Source organism: Ursus maritimus, unplaced genomic scaffold (genome assembly GCF_017311325.1).
Source record: "Ursus maritimus isolate PB19 unplaced genomic scaffold, ASM1731132v1 scaffold_12, whole genome shotgun sequence".
Classification (NCBI taxonomy): Eukaryota; Metazoa; Chordata; class Mammalia; order Carnivora; family Ursidae; genus Ursus; species Ursus maritimus.
The window spans coordinates 71007292-71026059 of NW_024423564.1; the positions used below are offsets into that span (position 1 = coordinate 71007292).

Genomic DNA, 18768 nt, shown 5'->3' on the forward strand with positions numbered 1-18768 from the left:
GGCCGGCCGCGTTGCCGAGCCCTCGCGCCCCCTCCTCGGCGTCGGTCCGCCGCGCGGGCGCCCCCTCCGGGCTGTGTCAGCGCCGCGGCTCCCCTGGCCGCCCGGGGGCGGTCCCGGGGGGCGGGACGACAGTCCTCCCCAACCCCCCACAGCCCCGGGCGCCGCGCCTGCCGCGGGGTCCACGGGCCGCGCCTCCGCAGCTGGGCGTGGGGCCGGTGCCGAGCACCCCCTCCCGGGCCGATTACACAATCGCAGGGGCTGGGGGCGGGGGTCCCCTCCGAGGCCCGGCTCCACACCTGTGCCCGCGACGCGCTCCAGGGCAGAGGGCAGAGACCCAGCGCGACAGCGGGGGCCCGGAAAGTTTCACTTTGTGGTCGGCGTTTGTTGACATGCCAGAGATGCGGGGAGATGGAGGCTGAGGCGCGAGGATGCGCCTGGCGCGCAGCGTTCCCTTTGCCCCGGGGTGGCTCCGGTCCAGGGTTCCCTTCCAGAAGTCCTGCCGAGAGCCCTGCCCCGGGGCCGGAGGCTGCTGCAGGGCACGCGGGTCAGTCCGCCTTGCGTTAGCGAGCCCTGGCCCCAGGATTGCAGCAACTGGGGACAGCTCAGCCTCCCGCTCAGCCCTTCTCCCTTTCCTAATTTAGTATTGACATATAGACCAGGTAGGCGAATTTACTTAGCGTTTCCCTGACGGTTTATACTTGTGAGGTGCTTTGCCATCCCTGATTAGTTAATTAACAAGGTGGGAAAGCAAAATAGATCCTGAAACGCACGGCTAATGCCTTTAGTCTAGCAACTCTTGAAGAGCCACCGAAAGCTTGAAGCTGTTTGCTGTGAGATGCTTTGGGCCAAGGTGCTGCCTGGAGAGCCGGGAGAGCCATTCAGTGTCTTCTGGTTGCCTGGGAAGCTTTTGGTAATAATGGCAAGGCTTACTCTCCCTCTCCTTGCTTATGCTGTTTGGTGAGGGTCTCCAATCTACGGTGAATTATTTGGTCTTTCACTTAAGCAAAGGAGGTTTTAGAAGTATTGCTGCGGAAGTAGCTAAGGAAAACCAACCAACCTGAGATCCAGGTAAGTTTGGATACTTGTCTGCTTTACCAGGTTACCCCTCCTGTGCAGAAAACCTTGGCTTTTCCTCTGCTTTCCCATCTTTCCCGTAGGACTGTATCCAACTGGGTTGGGAATACGGCTCCTCACTTAGTACATAGACCTATTGCTACCTGTGGTTTACAGAGCTGCCTCGGAACATCCTCTGCGAGTGGGCTTAATTAGCACTTTCCATGTGCCCATTAAGCAATACAGCCCGAAATCTCTTGTAATCAGGCACTGTTGTAGTGTTGAATCTTTAGTAATATCTAATTCATGTTAACAGTGTTCCTCTAGTTAGTTTGCCGGTTGTGCAACACCAGTACGTTTAGTGTAGGAGCAGCAATTGACTCGAAATATTACCATGGCAAAACCAATTCTCCAGCAGGTTTGCAGCCCACTTTCCTTAGATAATAACTGCCAGAGGCTGTTAAGGTTTTTATTGTTTGGTGCAGTAGGTGTCACTGATCTATGAGGTCATTCCTCCCCCGAGTAATGGTTTCAGTCACTGGGTCACTTAGATGTTTTTTTCGAGTTCTATCATCTGAGTTTCTTCCCCATGCTGATTTCTTTTGGGACAAGGTATGGAGCTAACAAGATGTGGTTTTGATTTGCGAGCCTCAATTTTAAGAAGAGTTTAAGAATATTTAGTGTGTTTGGGGGCTTGTGTGAGAGCTGTGATGGTGATTTTGTTAGCACACGTAGCAGACACTGTTTTGGGTGCTTTACAGATATTAAGTTATCTCATTCTCACAGTGACCTTGTAAGGGAGGTACTGTCATTACCCCATGTTTCAGACGATGACACTCAGGCACAGTGGATTGACGCGGGTCGCACGGTGAGAGGTAAATGACAGCCAGATTCTAAGCTTAGTCAGCCTATGTTCAGAGTCCAAGTACTTAACTGTGCTTCCCCAGGCCATTCTTAACACACGTATTTATTTCTACCTTCTGTCCGTACCAGACTGCATTCTGTAGTGGGGGTGAGGAGTACTTTCCAGTGTAATAACAAACACTGGGGTAGGGCTTCTTGTTGTGGTCTTAACTCTGCTGCCGGCTAATGTGTGATTTTGAGCAAGACACGCGCTCTCGCTGCCTCGCAGTCCCTCATTGGTGCAGCAGCCCCGGCTGAAGCATTTGAACTAACTGACTTAACCTCATGGGGTGCTGGAGAGATGAGTGAGTGGATGGTAGAATTAAATGTCCTCCTCCCCGAGGCACAGTATAAGATCAAGTATCAAATGAGTGGAGTGTGTGTGTGTGTGTGTGTGTGAGAGAGAGAGAGAGAGAGAGAGAGAGGGAGAGAGATGGGGAGGGAGCAGGGGCCGTGCACCGTGCTCTGGGCTGCCAGTGGCTATGATGGGAGTGCAATGGTTGAGAGACTTCATCTTAAATACTTCATTTTCTGCTGTTGCCACCAGTGTCGTTCCTTTTGTAATTAAAAACATGAAAGATGACCAGGAAAGAAGGCATCCTGTAGAAGTGGGGTAACCACGTGCAGCACTGTGTGAGGGACATTTCCGGAGGACAGTCTGGCATGACTTTGCAGGAGGCTTGGGGTCAGATGATGGGAGCCTCTGAGGGGCAGGAGTTCGCAGAATCACAAGAAGTCAGGGTTGAAAGGAAACTCTGTCACTGAGTTTAACACTCCCTTCCCTCTTCTCCCTCCATCTGCCCAGTGGATGAACCCTTCACGAGTGTGCCCCTTCCTGCTCACTGCTCATTGCTCATTCTGTTCCTCCTCGGGCTCCTCTTGGGTCAAACATTGGGTGTACTTCACAAATCTGTGCACCAAAGAAGCTGGGGTGGTATTGAGTGATAGGCAGTGGGAAACCGCAGGACTCTGGGGCCTTCTGGCTTGTGCTCTTAAAAGACCATCATTGGCATAAACCTGGACAGAGGGGAAATGTGAAACCAGGAAGTTAGGAGACCTTGGCCAGAATCTAGGATTGGGGTGATCCAGACTGAGACAGGCAGTGGCATTGGGTAACAGAGGTTAGGAATGGACCCCAAAAGACAGAATCCCCCCACCCAGTGCTTGTCTGTCTACAAGTATCAGAGGGGAAGAACAAGTCATTATCTCCCTGGAGAACCCCCGAGTGGAGCTGGGGAGTCTGATGGGGTGGGGGATGAGAGACAGTTCTGTATGTCTGTTCCCCAAAGCTGGATAATAGATTACAGCTAATGTAAGTCCCCTGCAGACCAAAAACAGATTTTCTTTCTCCTCATGAAGGGAGTGTCCCATTTAAATACAGTGGGAAACTCCCTCTGCTTACTGAAGACGTTAACAGTGTTTCCCTGTGGGGGTTGTAGACTCTGACACGGCTCGGCTCCGTTAGCTGTGTGTGGTGCTTCTTGGTCACGCTGGGAATCTGGTGTTATCTGAAGTTGTATCAGGCATGTTGGTGATGCTTTTCTTGTGCTTTCGTTAGGAGGCCTTCTTTGGGGGGATGCTGTTTTCCAGTGACATCTGTTCAGTAAGTGCTGGGGAACCAGCACACCTTGGGGCGTGCTCAGACTCATTAGAAGCTTTTCCTTCTAACATCCCAGATTTTGGGGCACTTCAGAGAAGGCCTGGGTAGAGTGATTACCACATTGACAGGCAAACAGAATCATCTGGAGGAAACAAGTAAGATTTACACAGGAAACCACAAAGACAGGAAAAAGAGTTGGGAGTATTATAAGTTTATTTTTCTCTTGGTCATTTACGTGTTTCTGGCTTGGGATGCAACATGTCTTGAATATTCATACTCAACAAATTTATATGCTGAAATATTTTGTCTAATAGTGACTGTGGGAAGAAACTGTATAACCTCATTTTTTTTTTTTTTTTTTTTTTTTTTTTTTTTTTTTTGCCAGGACAATATTGGTCTTGGTTTTTCAGTATCTTTTAGACCAGTGATTCTTCAGCAGGGGCGGTTTTGCCCCCTAGGGAACGTGTGGCAACGTCTGGGACATTTTGGGTTGTCACGGCTGGAGTATGTGCTCCTGTCATTTAGTGGGTGGAGACCAGGGATGCTGCTGAGTGTCCTGCAGGGCGGAGGACAGCCCCCCACACCCAGGAATTTTTCAGCCCCCATGTCCACAGTGTTGAGATTGACAAAACCCACTTCAGATCATAAAAAAAAAATTCTTATGAGGAGCAAGTTGAAACTAAAGGGAAGAGGCAGGAGAGGTCATGTAAAGTGTTCCCTGACTCCCTGAGAGTGAGAATAGTCCCGTCACTTGGGACCCCCGGGAGGGAGGACCAGCTACACCAGCTGTCGGAAGGCAGGCATCCGTCTGCCACCCAGGAGCTATTTCAGTCTCCGGCTTGCTCAACGCACTAGTTTGGAACAGGAAGTAGAGGCCCTTGTAGTGGGATGAGGCTGGAGGGGTGATTTCTGGAGGCAGAGGTTTGCAGTCCAAGAAGGGAAGCTGGGTCATGCCAGAATAATTTTGAAAAGTTCTAGGGAGTTTTTCAAAGGTGATTTTGTTGAGGACAGCGAGTGTGGGGCTTTAGAAGATGCTGTCTCTCCTCTGGGAGTGCATGACCCCTCTGGGCTGTGGATCTAAAAGTCTGAGGACTTCCCAGATTTTTCTGTGTTCAAACGCAGGGTGGAGAGTGAAGGACACTTGGTTTTATTTTCAGGTTGTATCTGTGTCCTCTTCCTACGCCCCTTTAAGGGCTTTTTTATTATGGTACATTTTAAACATAGACACAAATTGGGAAAAGCCTATGACAGACCCCTGTTCACCCGATGCTGCCCAGCTTCAGGGGTTGTCAGCTCCTGGCCAATCTTGAATTTTACTCCACCCCTCTCAGACTCCCTCCCCACTTTTTTTTTTTTTTTAAATCTAGAGAATAGCTTACATAATTCCTGATCACCTGCCTCCTAGGAGAGGCTTGGCAGTGAGGGAGGGAAGTGATTTTCCGGTGCTTGGGTCTCCCTGGAGGATAGCTGGTAATGGACATGGACAAATCTGAGAGCCCCGAGAGCCCAGGAGACAGGACTAGGCCCAGGCACATCTGGGATGGGGGCGCTTGGCTCTTCTTGGGGGGAGGGGAGAATACAGGCGACTGGGGACAAGTTCTGTTCGTTCGAAGCTTGCTCGGTGGACAAGCCTACTTGGAGTCTCTGCTGGTAGAAATGTGTTTCTGGGTTTCGCAGTTGAGGGTCCCCCCAGTTCCTGGAGGGCGCTTCACTGGCATGTTTCCTTGTAGGATGACCCCCTTCCTGTTGCGTGACTCATGAGATGTGTGCTGTATGGTATGAAGCGAGGTGTTCTGTGTGGCCCTCTGGTCCTGGCCCGAGGGGTCTTCACTGCCTGGAGAGCACAGGGTGCGGTAGGGGTGGGCGAGGGAGGCATTATTTCCAGGGGTTATGGATCCTTGTTTGCAGTGGTGGCTCCCCTGTGTTTGTTGGTGGACGTAGGGCTGGCCCGTTGTCGTCACTGGCAGTCCACACCAGATGGGGACACCATTACAGTTTGCACTTGGCCAACAGGGTTTTCTTTTTAAGTTGTGTCTCCGGGAGCTACAGAATTAATTTTTTTTTTTTTAGGCCATTGGAGAATTGGCGTGCATTGACTTGACTTCGGTGTTGAAATATGCATACAAAAAATGACTTTAGAAGTTGAGAGAGTTCTTGAATAATCAGATAATTGATGTCTGCGAATTTTAATTAGTGCTGGTTTCTATGCATGTAGACGTTCTGGACCAAGTTCACAAGCATCGCCTTTAGTGTGAAGTTCTGGAGCCCTGAAGGGCTGTATTTCCCATCCTTATTTTACTTACTGAATACATTTTTACCCTTTCTTTATTCCACAGAGAGGTTTAGGCGGCATCAGCTGACCCCAAACATGGCGCATCTGCAGTTGTGGGTTTTCAGGTGTCAAACACCTTTCCACGGGGAAAGCAGCCCCTAATCTGTGAGCAGCAGTTATTTGCTCTGGGCCTCTATTGGGTGCCAGGCACTTTGCTCACATTACCTCTGTTCCTGAAGACCCTTCTAAGTAGGACTTAGTATTCCCATTTTGCAGATGAAGAAACTGAGGCTTACAGAGGTTAAGGAATGCTAGGAGGTAGCCCTGGGTTTTAACCCAGGTTTGTTTGGTTCTGAAGCCTGAATGCTTTCCACTAAACCTTGTCTCTCATGGTGAAAAGTTGGTGGGAGTTTGTAGGAGGGTTGGTGGAGAGGATGGGGCAGGTGCTGCGAACGGGGCGGAGAGGCCTGGTTACTCCAGCTAATGAAATCCTCACACTGAACCCCCTGGGAAACATTGCTTTCGAGTGTGGTAAATTACTGGTGTCCTATTTTTGGGCTGACTGTATAAAACAGAATCACGCACTGGTAGCCCTGAGCCAGATTTGGTCAGCAGATGCGTTTTATCTGGTCTGCACCGTGTTTTATTTTTTAAAAATTGGATTAGTTGCCATCATTTAAAAAGTGGGAGATTTCCCACTGAAATGTCCAGATTTCTTGGCTTCTCGTGAGCCCTCAGAAGATCTGGTGACAGCAGGCCCACATTCCTCCTTGGGGGCAGTTAGTCAGAGCGGCTGCTTCTAGCTAGCCGTCTTGCCACGCTGCCCTCTTCACTCACTGGTGTTACTTGCCAGGATGTGGAAGGCGCTTGAGTTAGAGGTACCCTTATAGAAGGGACACATATCCCCAGGATGCGTTACTGGAGGCTTGTTCTGTATTTAAATGACCGATCCCCAGCAATTTTTCCCTTTGTAGAGCTCCTAGAGAGGGTGACTGTACTTGGCATATGAGCAGACACAGCCACACCCTCCTCCTGCCCCCCCAGCAATGGCTAATTGGACTCTGGGTGGGTTCTTGGACTAAGGTGGACCAGTTAGATATTTGGGATTTGGACACTGAATCGGTTGAGCTGAGGAGCCTCAGGCAGGAAGGACTTCTGGACTTGGGCTGACGGTAGTGACATTGGAAAGGTAGGTGAGTGAGCAAAGAAGCTGGGTGGCAGGGAGATGGCACGGAGGTGAGAGAGCACGTGGCAGCAGGGGGAGTGGAGCTGCCCGGTGTCTGCTTTCACTGGACTTCCCACAGTGGCGTTCCTCTAGCCACAGTCTTCACTCTGTGGTATTTATTGAATGTTTACTATAGGGCCAGGCACTGTTCTAGATTCTTGTGATAGATCCTGGAATAAAAACGGACAGAGGTTTTGTTCTCATAGAGCTTATATTTGGGTGGGGGGAAAACAGAGAACTCCGAACAAAAAAGCAAATAAACATAAAATATATAAGGTGGTGATAAGTGCAGGGAAGAAGTATAAACTGAGTAAGGAAACAGAGTGGATGTTGGGGGTAATGCTGTTATGTTAGAGAGGTTGTTCAAGGACAGACTCTTGATACTCTGCTATTTGAGCAGAGATGTGAAGGAAGTGAGGAATAAGCCATGAGGAAACCTAGGGGTGCTGCATTCCCTGCAGAGGGTTCAGCAAGTGTAAAGGCCCCGAGGTTGAAGTATGCTTGACTTGTTTGAAGAACAGCAAGGAGGGTATTGTGGCTGGAATGCAATGAATAATGGGAGAGGGGGAGTTGGAAGGAATGGAGGGCTTCATATCTATATTAAAGACTGATTTTATTCTACTGAGATAGGAAGCCATTGGAAGATTTTGAGCACAGGTGACATGATCTGGCTTCTGTCTTGAAAAATGTAAATGCCGTATGGAGAATAGACAGTAAGGCAGCCAAGGTGAATCCAGGTCAACTAATTAGGAGGCCGTGCAATAGTCCAGATAAAATACAGTGGTGGCTTAGATTAGGGTAGAGGTGGAGGTGGTGAGAAGTGGAGAAGCTCTGAATATATTTTGAAGGTAGAATTGACAGGATTTGAAGATGTATTTGCTATTAAATGTGAGAGAAAGGGAGGAGTCAAGATGATTCCAACCTTTGAATAAAAACATTGCTGTGTTAGTTGGCATTCCCCCTTATTTTCCTGAAAAACATCAAAAACAACAAGGGAGGTGAAAAAATAATGATGAAAACCTTGTAAACTATCCTATTTTTGGCAAAATTAGGAGAGAAATTTAATCCAGAGGCTTCAAAATGTGTGTGAAGAGAGTCTAGAATAGATGAGATCAGGTGGAAGCCTTGTGGGAGGAAATGAAGAGAAGCAGAATGGAGATGGTGAGAGAGCCCAGTAGCTACAGATCTTAGAAAGTTCTAGAAAATCATGCTCTTTTAGGTAAAAAGTTCAACTTGATGTGAAAAAGCTCTATCCCTTGCTTGTAGCAAGTATGGTGGGAACTGGGTGTGCAGCTAGAGGAATATACCCTCCTGGATATAGGTTGGCTCAAAGAAGCAAAAGAAGTGGGGTTACCTGAAAAACCACACGGGCAAGACGCCATGTTTATGGGAAGTATTCTGTCTCTGTGGGAGCAGGGAGGAAGAGGGCTTTTGGTTTGCAAAAAAAATAGCTCATTTAAAAAAGTATCATGGTTGTCCTCCCCTCCCCTGGCCAGAGGAACCTCATGCAAATACTGTAACTGCCAAGGAAAACTAACTCATCCAATGGTAACGAAGAAGGAAATGGTTGCCTTCGGTTTCTGATAATGGTAGGCAAGGTTATGTGGACCAAAGTTCCTGCTGAAAAATTTTAAAATGTTTGGGGATATTTTTTAAATTAAAAAAAAATTAAATTTCCTTAAAAGTCCTAGAGAACTGAGAAAAGACAAAGGGACTAGACGGTGGAAATCGAAGGTCTAGTGGGAACCTAGAAGGATACGCCAATCACTGGATGCTTTTGCCCTGAGAACGTTTGTTGATCCTAGTGAAACAGGGCTTTGGTTTTGGCAGCCTTGCAGGACAAGGAGGTTAGAAGTCAAAGTCTGTAGCTTGCTCAAGGTGGAGAGTCTCATAGGAGACTATTTCCATATAAAGCTGGAACTACTCAGGGTAAAGGTGAACCAGAAGTAAAACCATGTCTTCCTCCCCCACTTAGAGACAGCAGAGAAGATTGCCCAAGTACTGAAAGACGAGAAGGAGAAGGTAGGTTGTAATCACTGGCCAGCCTTTGCACAGATTTTGAGTATTGTTTTATACCACCTTGATTTTACAGAACTGCAGCCATGAATTTGGTTTGAGGTCATTCCAGGTCACTAGTGCTCCCCTCCTCCTTGTTGTGGGACCCCAGCCTTGTCATTATTACATGAAACCAACAATGAAGTCACCATGTTAGAAAGCATAGGAGAGAGGGGCGCCTGGGTGGCTCAGTCGTTAAGCGTCTGCCTTCGGCTCAGGGCGTGATCCCGGCGTTCTGGGATCGAGCCCCACATCAGGCTCCTCTGCTGGGAGCCTGCTTCTTCCTCTCCCACTCCCCCTGCTTGTGTTCCCTCTCTCGCTGGCTGTCTCTATCTCTGTTAAATAAATAAATAAAATCTTTAAAAAAAAAAAGAAGACATAGGAGAGAAACTGCATCCAAGTGACATTATTAGAGCCATACCTGGTTTTTCTTTCATTGCTTAAGCTTGTTTGAGTTGGATTGTTTGTTATTTGGAATTGAAGGAATCAAAACTGACACAAGAATCGACAGAAAGACCAGGAAAGAAGAGTGTTGAATTCAGAAACACTCACACACGTATGGGAGTTTCACCTCACTGGATTGGATACTCCTCTGTCATCTTTGCTGTGGATTCTCTCTTCCCAATTTTTAAAGTTGAAGTATTGCAGGGCTCAGGTCTTGGACCTCTTCTCCATTCCTAGATGAATTTTTCCTGTTTTATGGTATTAAATATCTATTTGTGCATGACTCTAAAGTTTATATCTCCAGTTTTCATCATTCTTCTGCAATTCAGACCCATATATTCATTTGCCTACTTTGATTCTACACTGGACTGTCTAACAAGATCTGAAACTTAACATGTCTTATACCAAACTCCTGATTTTCAACTTCCCAAACCTGCTCCTTTCCCTTTATTCTCAGGCTCATAAAAGGGCACTACCATCCACCCAATTGTTGAGCCCCAAAACCTAGAAATTATCCTTGAGTCTTCTCTTTCCTATAACTCCCACATTTAGGTCAACAGGAAGTCCTGTTGACTCTGTCTTCAAAACATAGACTGGATCTCAGCACTTAACCTGGCCTCCACTGTTCCCACCATCAACCAGGCCATAACCATCCTTTGCTTGAATTATTGCAGTAGCCTCCCCCAGTCTATTCTACACACATAGTTACAGGAGGGTTGTTTTTCTTTTGTTTTTTTGTTTTTGGTTTTTTTTTAAAGAGAGGGAGAGGGGAAGGATGGGCAGAGGGAGAGGGAGAGAGAGAATCTTCAGCAGACTCCATGCCTGGTGCTGGAGCCCAATGTGGGGCTCGATCTCACAAATCTGAGATCATGACCTGAGCTGAAATCAAGATTTGGATGCTCAACTGACTGAGCCACTCAGGCACCCCTAGAGGATCTTTTAAAACATAAATGATATCATGTTACTTGCCAGCTCAAAGCCAGTGTTTTCCCATTACATTTTGAATACCCCAAATCATTACCACACTCTATAGGACTGTGTACAATCTGGCTCCTACCTAGGTTTCTAAATTTATCTTCTGCTTCTTTCTCTCTTTCTTACTGTGCTGCAGTTGCACTGATCTCTTTGTTCTTTCTGGACTGTCCCAAGTACATTTACTACCTTAGGGCCTTTGCATTTCTTCCTTCTGATTTTGTTATGGCTCATTCTGTCACATCGTGTAGGTCTATGATCAGATATAACCTCTTCAAAGTGACCTCCTCTGATTCTTGCATGTAAAATAGTCCTTGCCTTCCCCCTCTTCACACCCTTACGCTGCTGTATTCCTCAGAATACTTGTCAGGATCTTGTTTATTGTCTGTTTTCTTCACTAAGCTTAAGCTCTGAAAGCAGGAATGTTGTCTTATTTAATGCTTATTCCTAGCACTGGAATGACGTCTGGGTCATGGTTTGAGCTGATCCATATTTTTGGATGGCTTATTGAATGAAATTCGAATGATAGAGGTAGCATATCACAGTTTCTAAGAGACATATTATTTAACAAGTGTTTTTGAGAAAGTGGTTATATGTTTAAGGATAAAATAGATTGCTATTATTATTTTTTTAAGTAGGCTCCATGCCCAACATGGGGTTTGAACTCATGACCTTGAGGTCGAGAGTTGCATGCTCTACCAACTGAGCCAGCCAGAAAGCCTGACATATCAAAACTAACACAAGAAGAAATAAAAAATCTGAAGGGAGCTATAGGTATTAAAGAATTGAATTCATTATTAAAGACCTTCCTACCAAACAGATAAACAAACAAAGAGGCTCTATAGGCCCATACGGTCTCTCTGATAGTTTTCCCAATGTTTAAATGAAGTAATAACATCAATCTTACACATTTTCCCAGAGAATAGAAAAAGATGTAACATACCCTCACTCATTCTCAAGAAAAACCTTTATGCCAATAACTGATGAGGACATCACAAGAAAAGAAAATTAAAGACAACCCTCTCATGGACATTGATACAGAAATCCTAAACAAAATATAGTAAAAATGAATTCAATAATGTATAAAAAGGATAATATGCCTTAACCAAGTGGAACAGGTTTCAGGAATTTACAGGTAGGTTAACATTTGAAAAGAAGTCAAATGATTCCCCAAAATAACAGAATAAAGAGAAAATATATACAATAATTTTAATAGATGCGGGAAAAAGATTTGATAAAATTCAACATTGATTCATGATAAAAAGAATAAGTTTTAGCAAAGGAAATTCCTTAATTTGATAATGAGTACCTACAAATAACTCGAAGCAAATGTATACTTGATGGTGGAATGTTGAAAGCCTTCTGTTTGGGATGTCTGCTATCATGACTTCTATTTAACATTGCATTAGAACTTCTAGCCATTGCAGCAAGGGCGGAGAAAGTAATAAAACTGTCACTATTAGGAGCCAAAATGATTGTGTATTCAGAAAATTTAAAAGAATCTTTAGAAAAGCTCTTGGAATTAATAAGAAAATTTAGCAAGGATGATGGATACAAGGTCAATATATAAAAATCAATTATACTTCTGTATACTAGTAACAAAGAATAGAAAATGAAATTTAAAAAATGATACCTTTTACAATAGCCTTAAAAACACCAAATTCATAGGAATAAATGTAATAGAGAAGTACAGGATCTCTACACTGAAAACAAGAATATGTATTGAGAGAAATTTAAAAAGCCTTTAGTAGATGGAGAGATATACTATGTTCATAGACTGGATGACTCAATGTTGTAAAGACGTTAATTCCTCCAAATTTATCTGTAAATTATGCAAACCATTCAAAATTTCAACAGGCTTTTTATTATTTATTTATTTTTAAAAAGATTTTATTTATTTATTTGACAGAGAGAGAGACAGCCAGTGAGAGAGGGAACACAAGCAGAGGGAGTGGGAGAGGAAGAAGCAGGCTCCCAGCGGATGAGCCTGATGTGGGGCTCGATCCCAGGACTCTGGGATCACGCCCTGAGCCGAAGGCAGACACTTAACGACTGAGCCACTCAGGCGCCCCTCAACAGGCTTTTTAAATGGACATTAACTGACTATGAAATTTGTATGAAAAGGAAAAGAGCCAAAATTAGCTAAGACAATTATGAAGAATAAGAACAAAGCTGAGAGCACTTCCACTACCAGACATTAAGACTTATGATAAAGCTATAGTAATTAAGACTGTGGTATTTGTGCCAGAATACACAAAGGGCCTAATGAAACATATTAGGAAATTAAGGAAGAGACCCTTATATGATCACCTGATTTACAACAAAGGTGACCCTGAAATGTAGAAGAGAAAGGATTCTTTTCAATAAACAGTGCTGGTTCAATTTCATATCCATATGGAAAAAATGAATCTTGACCTCTGCCCCAGACCATTTCACAAAAATTAATTCCAGCTCATTGTAGATCTAGCTGTGACAGGTAAGACAACAAAGGTCTTAGGAGGAAGCATAAGAGAATATCTGGGTAACCTTGGGATAGCAAACATCTCTTAAAGAAGACACAAGAGCACTACTGTAGAGGAAAATATTGATAAACTAGATTAGATTGAAATCAAGAACTTCTGATCATCAAAAGACACCATGAAGAAAATGAAAGGGCAAGCCATAGAGTAGAAAATACTGTAAAGAACTAAAAACCAGTAAGAGAAAAGCAAGTAGCCCAGTAGGAAAATAGACAAAAAAAGGACCCAAAAAAAGTAAATAGTTCACACAGAGGGTGTTGGAATGGTCAATAAATATATTAAAAGGTACTCAACTTCATTTGTTCTCAGGGAAATGCAAATTAAAGCACAATGAGTATCTCTACATAGCCACTAGAATAGACAAAATTAAAAAGTCAGGTAATACCAAGTGTTGGCAAGAACATGAACAATTGGACTCATATGTTATCGGTGGGAGTGTACAACTACCTTGGAAAACTGGTCATATCTACTAAAGCTGAACACACATACTCCATGCTCCAAATTCCATGCCTAGGTAGATACCCAGCAGACTTGTATACATGGTTATAAATAGTCATATAAGAATGTTCATGGCACTCTTATTATCTTATTAATGACTTCAAACCAGAAGTAGCCCAAATGTTCAAAGGCATGAGAATGAATAAATAAATCATAGTATATTCGTGCAGTGGAGTGTATACAGGAATGAGAATAAGTAATCTATACCTACATACAAAGACGTGGATGAATTTCACAAGCATGGCGCAGAGAAAAAGAAGCCAGATACCAAGACAGGCAGAACTAATCTTTGATGATATAAATCAGGAGAGTGTTTGCCTAGGGGAGGTAATGACTGGAAGGGGGAAATTAAGGGGGCTTCTCGGGTGTGGGCCATGTTCTGTTTTCTGCATGGGATGGCGTGGCTCGTGCTGTGGCAGACGGAGGTGTGGCACATGGGGCGCATGAAATTTACTTTGTGAAAATTCATTAACCTGTGCGTTTATGCTTTGTGCACTGCTCTGTGTATAACTTATGCTTCATTAAATTTTTTATTTAAGAGAACCTGGATCTTTACTTCAGTTCTTAAGCCAAAGTAAGCTACAGCTAGATTCAATATTTAAATATAAGATGAAAACTCCACAGTTAAATATGGGTCAACATTTTGAAAATCTTGGTACCATAAATTGGACCGCATAAAATTAAAAATTTCTTCAAAAAGCACAATTAAAATTGTAATTAAATCAAAGGTAAATGTCAAGGTAAGGAGAATATTTGTAAAATAATGATATGTGTTGTCAGTCATGTCATCAAATATCAGAAGATCGATAATACCAAGTGTTGCTAAGATTTTTCAGAAGAGCACTCTCATACCCTGTTGTTGGAACTATTTCTGCAGCATTTTTAGAGGCCTTCGGCAACATCCTTTAAAATTTAAATGTGCATCCTATTTGACGTAACAGTCAATTTCCAGCAATTTTATCTCAGAAAATATTTGCATAAGTGTGTGAAATTATACCAAATATTCAATAAAGCATTTTTTTGTGATAGTTAAAATTGGAGCTATTTTAAGTGTCTATTAATATAGCACTGGTTAAATAAGGTACACTCTGTTTACTAAAATATACTATGTCTGCTAGAAAGAATGATAACGCTCTGTATCAACTGAAAAAATCAGATGGCCAGGAGAGACTGATTGCTAAATGAAAAAAGTAAGCTGATGAACATTTATTATCTACTTTAAATAAATATGTATTTTATTGGAAAATACTGGGAGAATATACACCAAACTATTAACTGTGGAGATTATGAGAAATATCCCTTTATAAGATGTCTGAATGTTTTCTTTACAATAATGAACATATTACTTTTGTAGGTAGAAAAACAGTGACAAAAATTACAAAAAAGCAAAACGAAGTTTCTTACAGAGAATATAAGTAAAAATATTCCCATGTAAGTAAGAACATTCATGAGACATGTATTAAGATTGGTAGAAAGTAGACCAAAGTGTCCACACTGGTATCTCTTGGTATCATCTCTGATGATCTTCATTTTTATATTTCTTTGCGTTTTTTCCAGATGTCCTGCAACAAGGTTATGTTGCTTTACTAGTTGAAAGATTCTAATCGGGACTATTAAATTCTGTCTGTATTTTGCCAGCTTCATGACAAGAATGAAACTCCTAACGAAGGCATTTTCCCCCATCCTTCTTGCCTGACCTGTCTACCTTTATCTGCTGCTTCTTTTCCATCCTACCTTTCATTTTTCTGCAGAACACAGATAGGTTCTCCTTGGAAATAATGCAAATGACACAGAGCATATAGGGAAGAATATGGAAGTCCCCTTCCCAATTTCACTGCTCTCCCGTGAGTTTCTGTACGTTTGCTCATGTGTGTACATCCAGATATGAAGTCTTTTTTAAACATAAATGGGATACTTGCCCTCTACTTCTTAATCACATTCTGCTCTTTGCTGTTCCTTGGACTTTCATGCTGTTTCACCCCGATGTGACTCGCCAAAAGCCCCTTTGCCCTTTCCTCCAGTCCCTGCGCAACCAGCAATTACAGCATGTAATTATTTGATGTTTTTACTAAGGACTTTGGAAGGGGGAAGTTCAAAAGGGACAGAGCATGACAGGAAAACAGTGCCATAGCCATGCAGGCAGCTGAAGGACGAGGGGCGGTGTGGCAGGACACCATTTCTAGTTATTCACTGAGGTTTTTGGCCCTCTGGTTCCTTTTACTTATGGCACATCCCCCTGCCTAGACAGCTAGGGCATTCTGCGTTCATTGCCTCGGGGGGCAAGCAACATAGCGGAATCCAGAAATCAATGCTTGCCTTTTGATTTTCCAAATCCTGGTCCTCGTGGGGGCACCAAAGCACTCAGTGCATAGATAGTAGATTTAGAAGGGTGCCCGATGAGCAAGAGAAGGCTTTTCTAGCACCCTCCATCTCCCCCCTCTCCCTGCCCTTTCCCAGTGCAGTAATGGTGCCCTTGGTGAGGGGAGGGGGAAGTTTGGGGGGAAGGAGGAGAGGCCCACGTTTGTGGCCCCCCGAGGAGGCTGGCTGCGTGTCTAGGCTGAATCCTGAAGGGCGGTGACTACGTAAGCCCCTCACAAGTCTGGGGATTTGAGGAAAGCTGTGCTCCTGTATTTAGGCAAAGCCGAGGGCAGCGGTGTGACTCTGATTCCCAATGCCTGGACCCCCACCCCCCCAAGCATTTCCCAGAGCCCTTGCGCAGCAAAGGGCAGGGAAGGTACTCCTGAGAGGGCAAGGGGGCTTGGAGGTTGGCTTAGAGAAGGCTGAGGAGGTCTGCGCTTGGGAGGTCTCTGTGGGACTCTGAGTGGACCAGTGTTCCAGGGCTGAAGGGGAGAGAGGAAGTGTGGGCAGAGGCTGGGGGATGGGGGCATCTCGGAGGAGCAGGTGCCCCTCTGCCGCTGGCACCTGGCACTCACTGAGTAAGGCCCCAGAATGTGCATGTAACTCTGCGGAGGTGAGGCTGGGGGAGAGACTTTGAATTGTGTGCAATTTAAATTTTAATTTAAATTTAAATATAAATCAAATGATTAGAGAACAGTAAAGTTGCATTCCTTGCACACCTGAGTTTTTCGAACTGAGAATTGTCTCCATTACAATCAGAAGAGAAGAGCTTCGCTTTTATTTCTTTGCTCTGGTTGTGGTGCCGTCGGGCTTTGGTGTGACTGGCCAGGAGCCCAGGGATTTCCTGAAGAATGATCTGCAGGAGCCGGCTCACTTTCTCCCCTGCTTGGCTGCTCTGGGGGTGGGGGGCGCCATGGGCCTTTGGAGGCCAGTGCCGGTCTGGCAGCCACATGTGGGGCCCCCCTGCACCCTGTATGTGAGCAGAGTAGGGAAGGACGAAAGCCGCAGAGTGGGACCTTTCTGGATGAGACCAGGAACCCAGCCCCGTAACACACTCAGATTTGATGCCGAACAATCCAAGAGATACAACTGAAAACCGACAAGGAGCTGTGGGGTGTTTTTGTTTTTAAAGTAATCTCCATGCCCAATGTGGGGCTCAAACTCACGACCCGGGGCTCAAGATTTGTGTGTTGTACTGACTCAGCCAGCCAGGCGCCCCCAAGAATTGTTTTTCAACTCATTAAATTTGGGGGAAGATGCTTGTCACTGGCTTGCATTAATTCAAGGGTTGGTTAAGTGATTTTCAGGCCTATGTTTATCAATGCTTCATAGAGTTTGGAGTTAATTCTGGAAACCACCTGGCAACTTCAGCTTCGTTGGTGCCCAGAAGCTGTGCTTCAGGGGACATCATAACCAAGCTAATGGCAATGCGAGGACAGAGTGGCGGCCCTGGGCTAATGGAGGGGAAGTTTCTTTGGAGCAGCGCTGAGGACCCTCTGAAGCTCAGGGTGTAGGTGCTCTTGGTGGCCCAGTTGTATCTGTGCTCTGCTGTCTCCCCATTATTTCAGACTTTGCTGATCTTTGCCACAGGTCGTCTTCCACTCATCGCCTCTGACCGCTTTCTCTTCCTGCCTTCCTGCTGTTGCTTTGCACACTCTGCTCACCCCTTTGCTCTGTGCCATCGGCTGTTGGTTTTTCTTCTTCTCCTCGAACTCTAACCCCTGCTTGCCCCCTTCCTTGTGATGTGCGCCTCCTTGCTCACGTACAGCTCTGGGGTTAACTTTGTGGCATGCCTTTATCTTTCCACCTCGCAGACTCTGCACCAGCTGGGAAGGAACATGTCTCTGCTCTTCAGGAAATGCTGTCCTTTGGGTGGAAAAGGACTGGTTTCCTGGCAGTGCCAGAATGAAGATTCTTCTCTGCTGGAAACAAACAAAACCCCTTTATCTGGGGAACTTCCTGTTTCCTCCAGTGAAAGCTGTGCTTCTCAAACATGGGGCACCATGCCAGGGGCACATGAAATCATAGGATAAACTGGGCACATCTTCCTGGATGTTACTTGGAACTTTGGGGGAGAATCGTCTCGGATTTTTCTTCCTCATTAGAACTACTGCCACATGGTTGAAGAATACAATTCACATGGCATTTAAAGATTAAACAGGAGATATAAAAATTTCATGCTCCGAGTAAGCTGCTTTGGGTTATGTCTTCAGAATTCCTGGGGTGTCTTTCGACTGCTGTGCTGTCAGGAAGTGGTTCGGTGGAGAATTTTGAGAGGCAGATAAAGCATTCCGTGGAAGCGGCAGACTGCTACAGGGTTGACCCAGTGAATTCAGCACCTTGGGCTGATTTAATGAAGTTGGGAAAAACTTTGAAATATTAATGGAGATTCCTTTCCTCCCCATCCCTTAAAGTTACCCGATGCCCCCACCTGTTCTGTTATTAATTCATTGCCTAGGGAGCATTTGGATTGTTATAGCAGAAACGTAAAGATAATGAAACGGGGTTTCTATCGAGATTTCATATTCTATCAAGATTTTATGTGTGTGTGTGTGTGTGTTCATAGCAGAGACCAGCGAGCCTTTTGATTTGTGAGTGTTGGATAATGAACATCAAAAATGAATCTCTTTGAAGGATCAAGGTGTTCTGGGTTGAAGTGTGTCTGCCCCATGATTCATATGTCGACATACTAACCCCGGACCTGAGAATGTGACTTTCTTTGGAGGTAGGGAGTTATGGAGGTAATCAACGTGAAATGAGGTCTTTAGGGTGGGCTCTAGTCCAAAGTGACTGATGTCCTTATAAAAGTGGAGAAGAAATGTGGACACAGGGGTATGCATAGAGGGAAGATCATGTGAAGACACGTGGG

The 18768-nt window shown here is 44.9% G+C and overlaps 1 protein-coding gene across 14 annotated transcripts in view; it reads left to right on the top strand.

The window, feature by feature from the left end:
- The window catches only part of HIVEP3 (HIVEP zinc finger 3), a 450052-nt gene that overhangs the window by 151 nt on the left and 431133 nt on the right, over positions 1-18768 (top strand). The window lies entirely within an intron of this gene.